We start from the raw sequence: 16194 nt of genomic DNA on the forward strand, positions 1-16194 counted from the left end.
CATTGTCAATCGACTATAAAACACAATTTTATTTAGCATATTTCATTAGTATTGACTGACAGTTACAGTGTCTTATGAAAACAGATATTACTTTCCAGTTTTCACTGTGGGATATATAATTACGTCCACTAGTTCCGCATAGGTCCAAAATTAATATGACTGTATACCTCTCGTTTGAGAATTGTTTGTCCACTCTTTATCAGGATTTCTTGGAGTAATTAATTGTATACAGATAAGAAAAAAATTCTCTTTGTAACTAAATGGTTTATTTGTGTCTACCAAACACGCTTTGCGTATTCATACCAGGCGTCTTCTGTATTTTAAATTTTTTCGACCTTTTCATTTATTCATGTGCCATTTCATACGTATTTAAAGTAGATGCACGTACAGATAAGGAGCGATCCACAAGATTTAGTTCGACGGTCGTACAATCTAGAACTGTTACGAAAAGAAAGCAAAGTCGACGTGAGAACTGAGGCAATCATCCCATCGAGGCACATGTTAGGAAAAACCCGTTTGGTAGAGCGTCGTATCTTACTCCGTAAAGAAGTCCGTAACTGTCTGCTGCACATAATCATCCGACGGAATTGTCGACAATTGAAGGCATTTTTTAAAAGGAAGGCTAAACCTCATGGGGAGTGATCAGAACTACAGGGTGGGTGCTCGAGAGCCTCCCTCTTGAGTTAACGTAACATCTGCGTTACATTTGCGATATGAGGATGTGCGTCATCATGAAGCCGCAGCACCCATTGTCGCAGTTTTTCCGGATGTTTCGCATAAACTGTCTGTACACAGTTTTCATTCTCCGATGGATGTCTACGCTCCTGCAACGCGTTCAAACTGCAACGTCTTGATCACCCCTGAAACACGTATGTTCTGCAGCAGCGATGGCGAGGCATGACAGAATCTCTGACCAGAGAGTTATTTATCGTTCCTAGTCTGCGCTTGACCGCGCGAGAGTTCAGTTCAGTTGCGAGTTGTAGTCGGTCGTTGTTGTGTGTGAGGAATCAGCGGGGGTCGACATGGCGCTCTGGTCAAGGTTCAGGACGAGGCATATTTTTTAAATAAGGTAATGAAGCAGCATTGCGCTCATCTGATAATGTAATGTATCTTAAGTGTAATTAATTTGTTCAAGAATCGCCCCAATAATAATTTTGTTTTCAAGCCAAGCACTTTAACAAAACAAACATTTTATTGAAAGACAATTTCCCATATATTTCCTTAAAGAAAAAAATTTACTTAAGTTCAAAGAATATTTGCGATGCATTTCCTCCAAGCTATGGCGAAAATAAGAGCAGATGCAATTTTACTGAGGTAAGAACAGTGCCTAAGATCGACATTTCGGTCTATTTACGTTTTCATTGTCATTGAGATTTCGTTATCATTGAATTGTCTTACATTTCTGTGGGCAGCTTACACATGGTTCAGATTGCTAGTTCTCGTTTAATTGTCATTGTCATTAAATTCCATTGCTGGGAGGTTACACTTAGCTCTATGCCCATTGGCATTTGAATAAGAATAGTTTTACAATTTTGTGGGGAGGTTACACCCCTCATAGTACATTGTTCCAAATGTTAGGTCTCATTTGAACATTTCACTGGACATAAGCAACACTGTAGCACACAGGCCATATTTTTTTTTACACAAGCTGTAGGCCCCGAGATACCGAGGTCCCCCAACGCAAGCCACCGCTCTCCATCCACTGGTCCGAGTTGTGATCCTAGGCAACGCCGCCGACTCCCGCCGCGTAGAATGTTGGCTTGCTCTGCTCATAGTTACGAAAGCTGAGACACCACCTTCTGACACAGCACTACGAGGCAGCTTGGAATGCATGACTAAGGAAGGATGACCGTTGCAGATACTCTTGGACGAGAAGCGCTAACACTAGTGCGTGTGCCAGCCGCCGTGGCCGAGCGGTTTTAGGCCTTTCAGACCGGAACTGCGGAGCTACTGCGGTCGCAGGTTCGAATCCTGCCTCTGGCATGGATGTGTGTGATTTCCTTAGGTTAGTCAGGTTTAAGTAGTTCTAAGTCTAGGTGACTGATGACCTCAGATGTTAAGTCCCATAGAGCTTAGAGCCATTTGAACCATTTGAAGCTAGTCCGTCTACACCAGTCCCAGTCACAGGTTCATCGGCCACCGCCAACGCCTGCATCCTGCGAGCACGCATTTTTTATGCCTTTCTAACAACAGTCAGTAAACTGTATGGTCAACCAAAAGCTGCTGGCATTTTCTGCTCCACCGTCCCACTTCCACCAGAGAAACACACACATTTACATCCATACAAGTGGTGTCAGAAGAACTGTAGATGGTTGTAATAATTGATGGTGCAACAGTGACGTTCAACTGATATGTTCAAGTAAAGGATGACTTGAAGTGTTACTTTTCGTATGGGCCTGTGTGAATATTTCATGCCTTCCCTTTTTCATTTGTGGGGTATATTTTACGCTTCTGGTAGATACATAGGTGCAAACGGCAGTGGACAGGGGAAAAGTATCAGCTCAGGAATCATTTCAACGCTTGCTAGACCAGGTAGGCCAAGTCGAGCTGATAAATAGAATTATAAAAGGACCTAGAAGGCTAAGGGAGGAAATGGAACAGCCAACTCATAACGTATACTTACCTGTTCTAAGTTCCAGCGCTCTGTAATTAGTGGCCCTCTTTTAGATTCATCTGGGGAGAATATGTTTTTATTATTGCTATTCATATTCAACTGCAAGACTAGGGAAGTGAAATAATTTGCAGTTGTTAAGTATGGCTTAGATGAAATTAGGCAGTGCATATTTGATGTGTCATCAGACGTTGCGAATTACTCAATCTTTCTTGGACTAGCAGGAAGGATTGGCAGAGTGTGATATAAGTACATATCCAGGTATTATCGGAAACAATGAAATGAGATAGCTCAAAGACATCGAGAATCAGTGGAAGATTTTGTGGATCATGTCACGAAGATAAAATAATATTGACACGTATCAGTTAACAAATGACGACAGCTTTAATAAATACATTTTGGGGGAAGCAAAGGGCGTTAGATGCAATTTTTGCTGGTTTTTCTGACTGAGATGTCGCGTAAAGAGCTTGTGGAGTGACCAAAGTCTAAAACGGAGGCTGTAGCAACTACCATGCCTTTGGCCGAGATAAACATAGTGACAAAATCTAGGGAAAAGAAATTAACATAGTGAAATGTGCTACAGACGTGCTCAGCCTGGCCACATTCAACGGAATTGTAGAAAGCCTCAATGTAAAATGTGTAAACTCTCAACGGGCACGCCTGTACACGTTTCTAAAAACACAATGGACGTGGCCGCAGGATGAGGTGCGCACCCACCCCATCGTTAAATAAAACATGGAACGGTGAGGTAACTGTGCAGCGTTCCATTAAAAATACCTACGAACAACCCTGTTCGGAATGATTAGTAGTTGTTTAACCAGATCTGTAAGAGGAAGGCTGCGCAATTTTTCACCAGTTGTTGGATTGTAGGCATCCTTGCAAGTCAGGTGACACTTGGTTTAAAAACGTAAGTCTCCTAACTATAGGCTCTGCAGTGTAGTTATGGGGTAATATTCACTCTCTTGGTTCTACAAAGTTGGGTTTCCTACGGAAGGGGGAGGGATGGCGCTTTTTGGCTCGCACTGAATAGATGTTCTGTACTCTCTAGAATCGGCGATAATTACGAAGTCATACTTCGACTAGGTTTTATGATTACATATCATGCCAAAGTTGATCTAGAACGGCACATAGTGGACCTGGATGAGGCACCGATCCATCTCGGTTTACGTCCGAAAAAAAACCGTACTCTTGAAAAATATGCACCAGACGTCACGGAAGACAACTTCACTTCTTACGAAGTTACTTAGTATCGACTAGCTGGAGATAAAACCAAAAGGTACAGGGCCGCTAATGTGGGTGGATGGAGAAGCAGACGTGACAGTATTACTTTGTGTGGTTGAGCCCTTCAAAGAAAGTAGATAACTGGATACGTAAGAGTCTTTTATCAGATACAATTTATCTTATGTATGAGAGGTTCTGGGAAAGACAGGAATACAACACTATAAATTACTTATAAATATGAAACGTAGCACATGTATGGTGGCAAAGGCGAAAGTCTGTTGGAAAGAAGAGAAGAAGTCGAAACAGAAATGATAGTCGGGAGGACTGATTCAACATATGCTGTTGTGGTCTTCAGTCCAGAGACTGATTTGATGCAGCTCTCCGTACTACTCAATCCTGTGCAAGCCTCTTCATCTCCGAGTAACTACTGCAACTTCCATCCTTCTGAATCTGCTTAGTGTATTCATCCCCAGGTCTGCCTCTACAATTTTTACTGTCCGCGCTTCCCTCCTTTAATAAACTGGTTAAAGTTAGATATAGTGGGAATTAGTGAAATTCGGTGGCAGGAGGTTCAAAATGGTTCAAATGGCTCTGAGCACTATGGGACTCAACTGCTGTGGTCATAAGTCCCCTAGAACTTAGAACTACTTAAACCTAACTAACCTAAATACATCACACACATCCATGCCCGAGGCAGGATTCGAACCTGCCACCGTAGCGGTCGTGCGGTTCCAGACTGTAGCGCCTTTAACCGCTCGGCCACTCCGGCCGGCTGTGGCAGGAGGAACAAGACTTTTGGTCAGGTGAATACGGGGTTATAAATACAAAATCAAATAGGGGTAATGCAGGAGTAGGTTTAATAACGAATAAAAAAATAGGAGTGCGGGTAATCTACTACAAACAGCATAGTGAACGCATTATTGTGGCCAAGATAGACACGAAGCACACGCCTACTACAGTAGTACAAGTTTATATGCCAACTAGCTCTGCAGATGATGAAGAAATTGATGAAATGTATGATGAGAGAAAAGCAATTATTCAGGTTCTGAATGGAGACGAAAATTTAATAGTCATGGGTGACTGGAATTCGAGAGTAGGAAAAGGGAGAGAAAGAAACATAGTAGGTGAATATGGATTGGGGGTAAGAAATGAAAGAGGAAGCCGTCTGGTAGAATTTTGCACAGAGCACAACTTAATCATAGCTAACACATGGTTCAAGAATCATAAAAAAAGGTTGTATACATGGAAGAATCCTGGAGATACTAGAAGGTATCAGATAGATTATATAATGGTAAGACAGAGATTTAGTTCTGTGTTAGCAGAAGAACTAACACCGTTTTACGAGTGGAGGCCGAAATGCACGCGTTTTAGCTCACGCAGGCTGGCGTGAGGAGGGAAGACCTATACTGACGTGAGGTCTGGAACATAACAAGGAATGAGAATTCAGAAAACGGACGTAATTAGTTTGATACTTAACTTTAATTCATTAATGATGAACGTCGCTCTTGACGGTACATGATTCATAATATTATCTGTTCAGAAAACATTCTTGAAGTAATTATAGTAACTGAATATGGCGCCTTGCTAGGTCGTAGCAAATGACGTAGCTGAAGGCTACGCTAAACTGTCGTCTATGCAAATGAGAGCGTATGTAGACAGTGAACCATCACTAGCAAAGTCGGCTGTACAACTGGGGTGAGTGTTAGGGAGTCTCTCTAGACTAGACCTGCCGTTTGGCGTCGCTCGGTCTGCAATCACTAGTAGTGGCGACATGCGGGTCCGACGTATACTAACGGACCGCGGCCGGTTTAAAGGCTACTACCTAGCAAGTGTGGTGTCTGGTGGTGACACCACATTCCTCCCCCGCAAATCGGCGGACGGTTGTGGTATAAGGCCTCCGCCCACTGCGGGGAGGACCCCATGTTGACGTATGCGACGAGGTGGGGAGCCTAACAACAGGCGAGGCTGGGCCACTCGCACCCTGCCATTCGGACCGCGGGGAGCTAGGGAACGCCTGAAAACCTACTCCAGGGTGCACGCCAACATGCTATGTATGCGCCTGTAGAGAGACAGGAGGGTCCGAAGGGTCGACCTCCATCGGGCCGGGGCACCTGACGGTCGAAGACGACATATGGTCCAGAGCGGGCAAGAGTTCCATGTCGGAGGACAACTGGTCCCAGGGAGCGATCGGCGGTGCGTGATGCAGGCAGGCGTCCGGCGGCTGCAGCGACGCGTCCACTGCGGGCGTCGCGGGCGGGAGAACAGGCGGCGGCTGCGGCGCGTCGCCATGGGGCAGAATGGAAGGCAGCGTCGGTAACACCTGGGGCTGAGGCGAGCCAGTAGATGGATCCCCAGGGCGCTGACCGGACGGCGCCGTCGCTGAAAGCAGACGGCGAGCGGCAGATCCCGTGCGACGACAGAGGCGCAGCTGATTCAGATGCCGGCGCACCTCACCAGAGGCCCCCAAAACCAGATACATAGCGCGTCCGAGGCAGCGAGGAATGCGCCCTTCGAGCCAACGCCGTGAACCTCGATAGTGACGGTAGTAGACAATGTCGCCTGCACAGGAACCGGATGCGGCGGATGTAGCAAAGACATCAAGGTTCGATGACGGCGACCGTGGAGCAACTCAGCCAGCTAGCGACCAACTCGGGACTGAGAGCCATACGAGGACAAAAACAGCAATAACGCGTCTTCCCGAGAATGTGACTTTTTTCAACTTCAACATCTATGACATGAAAGTCCTGACCAATCGTTCAGCGGCACCGTTTGACTGTGGCGAAAATGGCGCGGACATCAGATGTTGAATACCATTGGCCATGCAGAATGACTGAAATTCTGCGGACATAAATTGTGGGCCATTGTCGGAAACAATTTTCTGTGGAAGACCTTCAATGCAAAAGATAGCAGATAACGCTCGGATGGTGGCAGATGATGCCATGGAAGACTTCCGGACAACAAAAGGAAAATTACTGAATGAATCTATCACAACCAACCATCGAGCATTCCAGAATGGACCAGCAAAATCGATGTGTAAGCGTTGCCAAGGGAAAGTGGCTTTTGGCCATGCAAAGAATTTCAGCGGTGCTGCTGATTGATGTTCAGCACACACCATGCAAGAAGAGCACATAGTCGTAATCGCGGCATCGATTCCGAACGAAGTACAGTGCTGACAAGCAAGTTGTTTCGTTCGCACTATACCCCAATGTCCTTGGTGGAGAAGCTTTAAGGCAGAGGACTATAACGAACGTGGGACCACGACCCTGGACTGATCTTTATCAGAACGCAAAATCAAAACACCACGTCGTACAAAAACTCTCTCCTTGTGAGCAAAAAATCGGCGAACCAACGGGTCCCCGATCCGTGACTTTGACAAGGGCCATTGCGTAGCAACAAAACGCAGAATGGTAGCAAGGACAGGGTCGGCAGTTGTGGCTGTAGCTACAGGATGGAAATCAATCGAAATTGATTCGACCACGTCATCGGTTTCCAAATCAATGAACATGCAAGCAAGTTCGGAGGAATCGAATGCCCTATCCTCAGCAACAGGCAAATGGGACAACACATCGGTGTTTCCGTGCTTAGCAGTGGACCGATACAAGATATCGCAGCAGTACTGCGAGAGGAAAATAGACCAGCGAACGAATTTCTGCGCTGTACGTGAAGGTAGAGGCTAGTTCGGATGATAAAACGATGTCAAAGGTTCGTGGTCTGTGGTTATGGTAAAGTGACGACCGTACAAGGAGTCATGAAACTTTGTAACACAAAATACGAGAGCCAATGCTTCTTTCTCGATCTGTGAATAATGTCTTTGCGCAGACGAGAACAATTTGGACGCAAAGGCAATAGGGCGATTGTGCGAGCCATCCTTGTGCGCAAGCACAGCACCGATCACGAAATCCGATGCATCCACCATCAACAAAAGGGGCTTCCGGGGAACTAATGGCGTAAGGCAAGTATTGGAAAGTGAAGCTGGTTTCAACCGGCGAAAGGCACGTTCGCATTCCGTCGTCCAGACAAACGAAACACCTTTACGGCATAAACGATGAAACGGAGCTGAAATGGAAGAGGCATGCGGCACATATCTGTGATAATAGTTGATTTTTCCCAGCACACTCTGTAGCTACTTCAAATTCTCCGGCGAAGGCCAGTCTCTTATGGCGCAGAGGTGCGTGGGACTGGGATGTATGCCTTGGGCATTGAGTACATGTCCCAGGTATGGCAAGTCACTAGCAAAAAACACACATTTGTCCTTCCGTACGTGAAGACCATTATGTCGCAAGATCTGAAATAATGTTCTAAGATTGGCTAAATGTTCTTCTTCCGTCTTTTCAGAGATCACAATATCGCCCAGATGGTTTGCTGCTGTAGGGACCGACGCACAAACAGTTTGCAGATATTGCTGAAACAATACAGGAGCAGATGCACACCCGAATGGTAGTCGTTTGAACTGATACAAACCAAGATGCGTGTTAACCACCAAAACGCGCTGGGATTCGTCGTCCACAGGTATTTGCAAGTACGCATCTGGTAGGTCCAACTTCGAAAATATGTGCCTGAGCACAGTTTGTCAAAAAGATCTTCCGGGCGTGGTAAAGGAAAAGTTGCAATCACTAGTTGTGGATTCACTGTTGCCTTGAAGTTCATACAAAGTCTCAATTTGCCCGAAGGTTTTGGCAAAATTACTAAGGGTGATGTCCAGAGAGAAGCCTGCACATGTTCAATTACACCTTCTGATTCCAAATCGTGTAATATTTTTGCGACCTCATCACGCAATGCGTGGGGGACATTGCGTGCTCTGAAAAATTTCGGTTGCGCGTTTACTTTCAGTTTCAAATGTGCTTTATAGTTCTTAGCGCAACCGAGGCCCGGTGCAAAAATGTCTGCAAATTCTTCACATAAACGAGAAACACTGTCTGAAGGCACGGTCTGGTTCACTGATAGGACCTGATTTACTATAGACAAGATAAAAAAGTGAAATAAATCGAAACCAAACAAGTTCACAGCAGAAGAGAACGAAAGACATAAAATGACACAAGTTTTGTTTGTCCTTTGAATGTTGCAAGAAGGCTGCACTGTCCTAACACAGGGATCTCTTGACCAGAATAGCCAGTTAACATTTGCGGCACGCAACGGTGGTGTGCCAAGCTCTTTGTAAGTGTCTTGATTGATCAGTGAAACGGCAGCTCCGGTATCGAGCTGGAATGGTATCTCTTTGCCGTTAATGTCCAAGTCAACAAGAAGTTTATTGTCCCGCTGACGACAAGAGTGACTGTCTCGTGCAATGGGAACTGACACTGGTACAAAATCACTTGCGACTTGACGGGAGTTGCGGCGATGTCGACGCACACTATTTGTGGAACAAACACAGTCACTGTTAAAGAGAGTGGCACTGGGCGGAGTGGAATGAACGACATGAATTTCCATGGGCAAAGTTTCGCGAGCCAGAGTATACTTGGTTCGATTCCGATTCCGGCGCGAAGCAAAGGGCATGGAGTGGTTTTGAGTTTCCGATCTGAGCTTTTCCAGGCAAACACTCTGAACATGTCCATTTTTATTACAGTAAAAGCAAATAGCTTGGCGTGACGGGCAGTTCTCACGTGAATGTTTAGTAGGGCACTGCGGGCATGACTTGAGCACTGCATTTGCTTGCTGGCGCGGCACACGTGGCTGAGAGGCCGAGCGCGAGGGCTGTTCACTGCTCCATGCAGCTCGCCCGGCAGGTCGGTTAACCTGACACACGGCTGGTGAAGTTTCAAATGATTCGTAAGCAAAGTCTTGTGTGTCCTGCGGATCCAATATGTCCACCAATTGTTGAAGGGAGGGATTGACTAGTTTCAAAATCTGTTCCCTTATACTAACATCAGAAACGTTCTGTGCAATTGTATCACGTACCATAGTATCTGAATATGGGAGTCCACATTGACACTCCAAAGCACAATCCCTAGTAAGGCCTTGCAAGGTTGCAACCCACTCCCGATTAGTCTGACCTGCGATATGTTTTGTACGAAAGAAAGTATATCGTTTCGCAACTACATTGACTGATTTTTTGAAATATGCATCTAATGCAGATAAAATTTCTTCATAACTATCACACAGTAGGCTTGCACACCGACGGACAACAAAAGAAAAGGCTGCTGCTCATTACCTAGAAACCTGTAGGCGGCGAGATGGAATCCAAATTGGCGTGACCACTCCATCCAGCTTTCCAGTGCAGCATCAAATGGTCTGAAGGCCGGTGCAACTGGCTGTCTATACAAGAAAGAAGAAATTTAGAGAAATTTTATAGAAAGAGAAGAGGACTTATATGACAATGAGATGGAAGATACGATGGTGGGAGAAGAAGTTGACAGAACACTGCAAAAGGTAAGTCGAAACATGGGCCCAGAAGTAGAAGACATTCTGTCAGAACTACTGATAGTCTTGAGAGAGCAGCCATGACAAAATTACCCCATCCGGTAAGCAAGATGTACGGGCCAGGCGAAATACCCTCAGTCATCAAGAAGAATATAATAATTGCAATTATAAAGGAATCAAGGGCTGACAGGTGTGAAAATCACCAAACTACATGTTTAATAAGTAATGCTAACATTAATTATTTGCAAAAGAATGGAAAAAATGGTAGAAGTTAACATCGGGGAAGATTAGATTGGATTTCGGAGAAATGTAGGAGCACACGAAGCGTTACTGAATGTAGGACTTCTTAGAGAAAGTTTATGACAATGACGACTGGAATACTCTGTTTGACATGCTGAAGGTAACAGGAATAAAATACAGGGAGTGAAAGGCTATTTACTACTAGTACAGAAAACAAACGAGAGTTATCAGATTCGAAAAGCATGAAATAGAAGCAATTGTTGAGAAGGGAATGAGACGGGTTTGTAGGCTTTCCCTGAGGTTGTTCAGTGTGTACAGTGAGCAACTAGGAGGAATTAAAGTTCACGGGGAAGGAGTAAAAGCCTTGAGGACTGGCGATGACATTGTAATTCTGTCAGAGACAGCAAAGGACTTGGAAGAGAAGTTGCACAAATGGGCCGGCCGTTGTAGCCGAGCGGTTGTAGGCGCATTAGTCCGGAACCGCGCTGCTGCTACGGTCGCAGGTTTGAATCCTGCCTCAGGCATGGATGTGAGTGATGTCCTTAGGTTAGTTAGGTTTAAGTAGTTCAAAGTCTAGGGGACTAACGACCTCAAATGTTAAGTCCCATAGTGCTCAAAGCCATTTTTTTGAACGAATGGACACTGTTTTGAAAGGCGGATATAAGATGAACGACAACAAAAGCAAGAGAAGGATAATGGAATGCAATCAAGTTAAATCAGATGATGCTTAGGGAACTACATTAGGAAATGAGACACTTAAAGTACTAGATGAGTTTTACTATTAGGCCAGCAAAATAACTGGCGATGGCCGAAGTAGGGAGGATATCAAGTATAGAATGAGAATGGCAAGAAAGCTTTTCTGAAGATGAGGAATTTTATAACATCATTTATAGGTTGAAGTGTTAGGAAGTCATTTCTGAAGGTATCTGTCTATGGGTTTACCTATGTATGGAGGTGAACCGTGAACGGTAAACACCTTAGACAAGAAGAGTATAGAAGCTTTTCAAACGTGGTACTACAGACAAATGCGGAAGGCCAAATGAATAGATCACGTAACTGATGAGGAAGTACTGAATATAAATAGCGAGAAAAGAAATTTGTGGCACAGCGTGACTAGAGGGAGGAATTGGTTGACAGAACAGTTTATAAGAAATCTAGGGTCCACGAATGAGTATTGGAGGGAAGCATGGGGAATAAAAATCGTAAAAAGAGGGAGACCAAGAGTTAAATACAGAAAGCAGATTGAGAAGGATGCAGGTTGCAGTAGTTCTTTGTAGATGAAGCTTGCACAGGATACAATAGCATGGAGAATTGCATCTAGCCAATCTTAGCTGAAGACCACAACAACAACATGAGGATACTGATCTGGTGATAGTGTACGTAAAGGGAGCCAAAGAGCCACTAATTATGAGAGACTGGAATACGGTGGTAGGCGAGAGTTGCAATAAATGTCAGCTAATAATAGCTAGTACTCTGCTCAACAACTGTAAGGGGAGGGTTATAATTGTGAAAAGCCAAGAAATACGAGAACCGTTTCCTAAGATGGCATCATGTTCAGGCAAGGATTCCGAAATCAGATATTGGATGGTAAGGAGTACCCAGGAGCGGCCATTGACTCAGATCACGGTCTACTGATGATGAAGGGTAGGCTGAAGTTTAAGAGATTAGTCAGAAAAAATTAATACACGGAAAAATGGGAGACAGAAATATCAAGAAATGAAGAGATACACTTGAAGTTCTCTTCGGCTATAGATATTACGATTGTAAATAGCTAAGAAGGTAGTTCATTTGAGGGAGACTGGATATTTCTAAAAAGGGATATCACAGAAGTGACAAAGAAAAACATGGCTACAAGGAACCATGATCACCAGGTGGAATACTTTAGTTGATTGTGAAATAAGGACGTTCAAAAACATCCGGGGAAATTCAGGGATACATAAATACAAGTCACTTAGGAATGAAATAAATAGTAACTGCAAGGAAACTAAGATGACATGGCTGCATGAAAAATTTGAAGAAATCGAGAAAGACCTGATTATCGGAAAGACTGACTCAGCGAAAAGAAAAGTTAAATCAGCATTCTGTAAAATTAAAGCAAGGGCGATAACAGTAACAACGCAAGGCAAGTCTACTATTAAAAACAGAGGAGAGAGTGGATAGGTAGAAAGAGTACATCGAAGGCCTCTGTGGGAGGGAGGACTTGTTTGATGACGTAACATAAGAAGAAACCGGATTTGATAGGGAAGACATTGAGGATCCAGTATTATAATCAGAATTTACATCTTTGGAATATTTATGGTCAAATAAGGCAGAAAGGATTGATGACATTCTAGATTCATGGGGGGGGGGGGGGGGCATGAGAATAAAACGACTACTCACGTTCGTATGTAGTAAATGTGAGGCTGCCAGTATAGCATCAGACCTTCGGAGAAACATCATTCACACAATTCTGGAATTATCAAGAACCGACAAGTGCGAGAATTGTCGCAAAATCAGCTTAATAGCTTCTTTATCTGAGTCACTGACAAGAATCAAATACAGAAGAATGGAAAAGAAAACAGAGAGTGTGTTACATGGCATTCAGTTTGGCTTTAGGAAAGGCAAAGGCAGCAGACAGTCACTTCTGACACCGAAATTGATGATGGAAGCAAGACTGATGAAAAATCAAGACACATTCATCGGATATCTCGACCTAGAAAAAGTGTTCGGCAATGTAAAATGGTGCATGATGTTCGAAATTCAGAGAAAAATAAGGTCGTTAGACTAGAGGTAAAGACGGGTAATATACAATATTTACAACAACCAAGAGGGAACAATAAAAATGAAAGACAAAGAACGAAGAGGTGGGATTAAAAGGGGTCAAAAGACGGATATAGTCTTTCGGCCCTACTGTTCAGTCTGTACTTGGAAGAATGTATATCGAAATAAAAGAAACGTTCAACAGTACAGTTAAAGTTAAAGGTAAAAGGATATCAATGATAAAATTCTATGATGACATGGCGATCCTCAGTGAAAGTCAAAAAGAATTACAGGATGCGTTGAGTGGAGTTGAAAGGAGGGATTGACAATAAACAGGATAAAGACAAAAGAGTGAGAAGTAACAGAGACAAGAATAGGGAGGAGCTTAACATCAAAGTTGGTGATCATAAATTAAATGAAGTTAAGATAGGAAAGTAACCCTGATGGACGAAGCAAGGAGGACAAAAGCAGACTAGTACAGGCAAAGAGGACGTTTCTGTCTAAAAGAAGTCTACTAATATCAAACATTGGCCCTAATTTGAGGAAGGAATTTCTGAAAATGTAAATTTGGAGCATAGCATTGTATCGTAGTGAAATAAGGGCGGAAGGGTGGGGGGGGTGGGTGGGGGGGGGGGACCTCAAAACAAAAGAACATGTAAGCGTTGTAGACACTGACAAGAACAAGGGACGGTATGACAGAACATCATGGAATAACTTCCATGGCACTTCAGGGAGCAGTAGAGAGTAAAAGCTGTAAAGGAAGACAGAGATTCGAATACGTCCACCAAATAATTGAGGACGCAGGTCGCAAGTGCTTCACTTAGACGAAAAGTTTCAGAGGAGAGGAATCTGTGGCGGGCCGCATCAAACGAGTCAGAGAACTGGACACTAAAATTCAAAAAAAAAAAAAAAAAAAAAAGGGGGATCTTCCTATGAAGGTGATTTTCCTACATATGGTTTTATATGGTCATTCCACTTAAGGTTGCTCTGGATAATTACTCCTGGATTTATTGCAGCAGATACTGTTTCTAGTAATTTGTCATCAATAGTGTTGTGAACTGTAGCTGATTTCTTGGTATATATGCGCAATATATTATATTACGTTCAAGGTCAACTGTTGGTGCCTGCACCATTCATTAATCCCCTGCAAGTCTTTCTGCGGACTGATACAGTCTTCTGACGTTGCTTCTTTCTTATAGACGGCCGCTTTATAGGCGGACAGTTTTAAAGATCTTCCGACGATTTCCATTAGATCATTCACATACATTATAAACAGTCACGGTCCTATTACACTTCCTTGGTGTACTTCGGAAATAATCTTTTCATCTGACGAATTTGTTTCGTGAAGAGCGAGATGTTGATTCGTACCTGCAAAGAGGTCTTGAATCCTGTAGCGGATCTGCTACGAAGCTCATTAAGCTAGTATTTTTTCACTAAACGTCAATGTGGGACGGTCTCAAAAGTGTTCCTGAAAATTAGGAACACATCTGCTTCAGTGCCGTTATCTTCGTCGCTTTGGATCTCACGGTGCAACAGCGGGAGTTGAGTTTCACAGGATCTCTGCGGTTTTTTATACAGGAGATTTTCGTTCCCAAAAATTTCTCAACTCTTGAGCATTAACCATTCTCCATAATTCTACAGCATATTGACGTCAGCGATACAGTCTTATAATTATGTATTTCCATCCTACGATCCTTCTTGTAAACTGGAATTGAATGCGCTTTGTTTCAGTTGCCAGGTAGGCTTAGTTGTTCCCGCGATATATGATGAATTGCTGCTAGAAGGGGATTAAATTCTTTCGCATTATCTTTGTTGAACTTATATCATCTGATCCTGATGTCTTTGCACTGCAAAGCTACTGTAGTTGCTTTTCTATTCCGCGTTCGATTATCTCAGATCTGCGATTTAGACGTCCGTACAGTGATAGAAAGGAGGGACCGCATTACTCTCTTCGGCCGCGAAATGATTTCGAAAGGCCGAAATCTCGGACTTCTCTCTATCTTCTATCTGTTCGATGACAGGAAGGTCACTGAGTGACTGAAAAGGGCTTACTGATTTTACTCAAGCCCAAAGCCTCTTAAGGTTTTTACTCAGATCGGCTGACAAAATTTTATTTTCAAAGTTACTGAACGTTTGTCTCATTGCTAATCGTATGCTCATTTGTCTTTCAAATTTTGTTTGTCTGCTAGAATTCCACCTCCCTTGAATCTGAAGCTCTTATTGTTCACGCAGCAGTTTTCTACTCGGCTATTAAACCTCGGTGGTTCCCTTAAAATCAATGCTCCAATATACTTGTCTGAAGCAAATCAGAGACGCTTTCAAACATTTCCCTTTCGTGCTTCACATCTTCATCTTCAGCACTGAATATTTAAGGCTGACTGCTCAGATACTCTGCAATTTGCGCCCTGTATCTCTTGCTAAGCAAAAATATTTTCCTACCTATCTTAATATTCTTGGTCATAGATGCCATCACAGCCTCACGGCCGGCCGGAGTGGCCGAGCGGTTAAAGGCGCAACAGTCTGGAACCGCACGACCACTGCGGTCGCAGGTTCGAATCCTGCCTCGGGCACGGATGTGTGTGATGTCCTTAGGTTTGTTACGTTTAAGTAGTTCTAAGTTCTAGGGGACTTATGACCACAGCAGTTGAGTCCCATAGTGCTCAGAGCCATTTGAACCATTTGAACAACCTTACGATCACTAGTACCTTCCTCTACGTTAATCGATTCGGTAAGTACAGGACACACAACGATTAATGTACCTAGTTGTGAAAAGAAACTGCAGAACGAAACGTAAACAGCACGTCAATAGAATGCCCACTCCCGTAGCTCTGCGTTCAGCTTAGATGGCTGCCATGTGGGGGATCCGCATTCGATTACTGGTAGTGCCAAGGAGTTTTCCTTGGAGGAAGGACTGCTACAGAATTAACTCAGCCTCGTGACACCAACTGAGTAGCTACTTGACGGAATATTAGCGGCTCCACCGTCTCGAATATTTGCAAAACAGCCGGGTGAGCGGCGTGCTGGTC

At 43.9% G+C, this 16194-nt stretch overlaps 1 non-coding gene across 1 annotated transcript; it reads left to right on the forward strand.

The window, feature by feature from the left end:
* The first annotated feature begins 15654 nt into the window (after nucleotides 1–15654).
* Nucleotides 15655–15738, forward strand: Trnas-gga (transfer RNA serine (anticodon GGA)). The gene is given in 2 exon segments: nucleotides 15655–15694; nucleotides 15704–15738. It is a non-coding gene; the product is annotated as a tRNA-Ser (tRNA).
* The last annotated feature ends 456 nt before the right edge of the window (nucleotides 15739–16194 follow it).

The sequence above is a fragment of the Schistocerca serialis genome, chromosome 4 (assembly GCF_023864345.2).
Source record: "Schistocerca serialis cubense isolate TAMUIC-IGC-003099 chromosome 4, iqSchSeri2.2, whole genome shotgun sequence".
In the NCBI taxonomy this organism is placed as follows: Eukaryota; Metazoa; Arthropoda; class Insecta; order Orthoptera; family Acrididae; genus Schistocerca; species Schistocerca serialis.